Here is a 3,827-nt window from a genome sequence, read left to right as displayed (position 1 = left end):
CAATTATTGACTAATAATCAGCTGACATAATTTCTTCAAAGTTTCTAACAAAATGGCAGTCTGTTGTGCGATCTTCTATTTGCTCAGGGTCATGGGGGGCCTGGAGCCTATCCCAGGCAGCAGAGAGGACAAGGCTGGGGTCACCCTGGACGGGATGCCAGGCCAATGATGTACTAGATATAAATCAATTGGAGGTCCAAATGCTTTTTTATTATTTATTAACCAAAACAGGGAAACAGAATCCATACTCGTAGCCAAAAAGACAGGTAATGAGTTACAGGCAGTAGGTCAGTGAATGGAGGATAAATTCTCCATAGTAACAATGAGAGCCACTCAATACAAAGTAGAACCCACAACACCTCATAATGAACAGATAAGCAACTGGTATTTCAAACAGGAAGGTGCTCAAACAGGAAGTGCAGCGCAGGTGGACTTAAACAAGTGAGGATGATTGGAGAAGGGTAAATGGTTCTGTAGAAGGCCCAAGCTGGATCCAGGATCCGGGCTTGGACTCGACTGGGACCCTGACACCAGCTGAAAAAAAAAGCTTATTACTGAATGAATAATGATTAACGTATAAAGGGACTAGTTAATTAATGAAGAATCAATTGTTAACAGTTTTACGTATTTTGAAAACACCGCACAGATAAAAATGTCAGATGATAGATTTCAAAAGTAAATTAGAGAGAAGTGAGCCCCTTTAATAGTCTGTCTTACAGTTAATGTGAAACAATGATATTATGGAGAGGTGGACATTTCAGGTCCAGAAAGTAAAAACTCAAACCAGGACTTCGTTTCAACCAACCAGTTCAGTACTTTGAGTGTCTCTTTATACTCACCTGGCTGTTTGAAACAAAATCTTGGTCTGGATATTTACTTTCTGGGCCTGGGATGTCTACCACTCCTTCTTCGTAAATGTATTGAGCAGCTGGGCACCATGCTCCAGCTGTAAAGAGGAACACAACTGTCCATCAGTGCCAGATGCAACGTGGCTGGTCACATGAGAGCAAATTGTGTCAGCCTCGGTTGCATCCCTCTCCGAGGCTTGTATCCACCACACTACATAACTATTTTTAACATTTCTAATTAGCAGGGCTTTCATTTCGGCTCGGAGAAGCAACCACCAGGGGTTACTCACTTGGAGAAAGACGATTTTCCAGCCTCTCCGCTTTTAACTATTTCTTTATAGTTCAAAAACGGAACCGACTGCAGGGTCACGTCTTTAGGGCACAGTTCTACAAACTCAGTAAAGAAGGATAGTATAAAAACACATAGAAAACCAATCTTCTATTTTCACAGAATAATAAAATTAAGCAATAATACGCATTTTTGTAATATTTTTTAATTCTCTTCTACTTATTTAACCAACAATTACTTCTTTTATGGAAATGCTCAACATGAACAATTAAATTCTGCATTACTTTAAGTATCACTGCATATACATCACACTACACTCAAATATTAATGCATTCAGTAAAGAAAGTAGTGTAGACTTTGACAATGAATATGTTTGTTTTGTATTTGCAAGTTCAAACAGATCAAAATGAAGAGACATCAATTCATAATTATACACCAATTTGTAGAAACAAAATTTCATTATACAAAAATAAAGTAACAGTGTTAGTGATCTAAAAACCAGCCATTATTATAGACACACACAGCTTTTTTTAATGATGACTGAATAAAAAGCAGCCCTGAAATTTTAAACTTAACACAGTCATTTTTATGGCGAACAATTGTTATACTTTTTATTAATATTATCAAATATAAGTAGAATACCGTAGAATCTGTTCTTCTAATGACTCAAAAGAATGTGAGTAAAATGAATAAGCGTGTCACAGGGAAGTTCCTCGTCATCTGCAGAACCATCGGATGTCACTGGGGCCTTTCTTTCTATAAGGACTCAGAAGGACCATCAATATCAAATAGGAGACGAGGGAGGAATACATGTATGTAAACTATGCCATGGAAAAAAATAATTGATATGATGAACGATTCATGAAAAACGCACCAGTGAATTATAGTGTACAGATTACTTCCCTAATTAGAAAATGTTGTGGTATTCATTTCTGTGAGCATCAGAAATGTTACATTTTACATTTAAAAAATTCCCCTTTTAGAGAAACACAAATCAATATTGACACAAGGCTACCAACATAAATTTACTATTAAGCTTTTTTTTAAAAAAAAAAAAATCTGAATGCTTTTGTACTTTTAACATTTTAACTTGCCAATTAAAAATGACAGAATAAGCACAATTTGTATTTATGTGATTCATCCAATTACGACTTCAGCTATGAATTTGAGTATCATATGTGGAGAATTTATTTCACTGGGATGGTTATAATCTAAAGTTTAGAGTGCAGATTTTGCTTGTTTAGCTTAAAGAAAACAAACATTTAAATGTTTGCATTTGTAATAAAGTTAACCATAAGTGCTGCAAATTAGAATGTCATTTTAAATTCAGCACAGACAGGTCGACCAACACAAGCAGCGTTACTTCTGTCGTCCTCAGGTCGGCCTTTGCGCTCGGATCTGGCACGTGAAAGCGTAACGTCACGGGACTGCTGTAGAGGCAGCTGTACGAGGTTCCTCCTGCCTTCCCGAAGGTGCGCGGTTGGTCGCCCATCACGTAGGCCGCCCACCTTCCTCCTGCTGATTCAGCCGTTTCTGGTTCGCCTCGTGCACTATTTAATACCGATAATTCTTTGTTAGAGTATAATTGAAGAAAGAGCACATTTCTATGGTGAAACTGCGTCATGGCCAAAAAGTTGAGCAGTGTTGCCAACGTCGGTCAGCTGGCTGATGTGAGAGTTTTAATTCCAGACAGTCTGCACGTAGGAGTTTAATTACCTTGTAAATAGTCAGTAGGATTTGCAAACCCCAACGATTTTTATGTTGATAATTTTAGGTTTATAATGGAATAATATAATAATATAGATTTTCTTTAAGATTTATTGCGTTAGAGTTCTGCAGCGAGTGTCACGCCAGACACGTGAGAGGTAACAACCCTGTTTTGATTTAAATTGCACTGTAACATTTAGCATTGTTCACTTTAATATATTTCTATTTAAACAGCATACATGATTTCAACTTCCATAGAAAGAGATGCGTAATAAAAGGTCACCAACAGGATCTTTTAAAATATCCCAGTCCCCGATTCTCGTTAGATCGCAAAGCTACGGACATACCCAGCACCCACAGAGATACCATTTGGATTTTAACACAACTGGAACGGTATCGTGACTGAAAGAGATCTGAAATATTAAACACATTAAACATTAACCGTAAAGACAAATGTAGGGATCCATATTTCTCCCACAAACTTTCTATTCAACAGCACTCACCTGGGGCTCTTTTATAATGACGGTCGAGCTATTCTAAGACACGGCTGAACGAGTGCCCCGGTGTCCCACCTACGAGCCCTAGCGAGCTCACGTGCACGTGCGCGGAGCAGGTCTGTAAGCGGGAAGCTGCAGTCGAGCTGCGCGCACACGATGCCGCGCAGTGCACCGACACATGCCCCCCCGGAAAGGAATAGCTGAGGATGCACGGTTTAATTTTAAGTTAAGCCATCTTGTTTTAGGTTTTGGGAAAGTTCATGATGTTTGCAAAACGCTGCTTGGTATGCAGCCAAACTCACGCTTCCTTTAAACAGGGACTAAGATGACCAAATGGGGACTCCTCCCTGCTGTTCCTCACATGGATCTTAGCATTGTGGTGAACATCCAGTACCATTTATATTAGCTGCTAACTTCAGCCCCTTCCCCCCAAAAGGAGTCACCTGTCGTTATGAAATTCCTTTGCACTCCAATAGGTGTCAGCAG

The 3,827-nt window shown here is 39.1% G+C and overlaps 1 long non-coding RNA gene across 5 annotated transcripts; it reads right to left on the bottom strand.

Moving 5' to 3' along the window:
- Positions 1–201: 201 nt before the first annotated feature.
- On the bottom strand, positions 202–3,460 carry LOC125751165 (uncharacterized). 5 transcript variants are annotated; one of them, XR_007400534.1, is made up of 4 exons: positions 3,348–3,460; positions 1,139–2,687; positions 840–946; positions 202–534 (listed from the first exon to the last, which is right to left on the bottom strand). It is a non-coding gene; the product is annotated as an uncharacterized LOC125751165 (long non-coding RNA). The 5 variants fall into 5 exon arrangements; XR_007400532.1 differs by having other exon boundaries at positions 840–2,687; XR_007400533.1 differs by having other exon boundaries at positions 202–946.
- Between the last annotated feature and the right edge of the window lie 367 nt (positions 3,461–3,827).

Source organism: Brienomyrus brachyistius, chromosome 10, assembly GCF_023856365.1.
Source record: "Brienomyrus brachyistius isolate T26 chromosome 10, BBRACH_0.4, whole genome shotgun sequence".
Classification (NCBI taxonomy): Eukaryota; Metazoa; Chordata; class Actinopteri; order Osteoglossiformes; family Mormyridae; genus Brienomyrus; species Brienomyrus brachyistius.
Note: the sequence above shows the minus strand (reverse complement) of the source record. Positions and strands in the feature narration are given on the sequence as shown.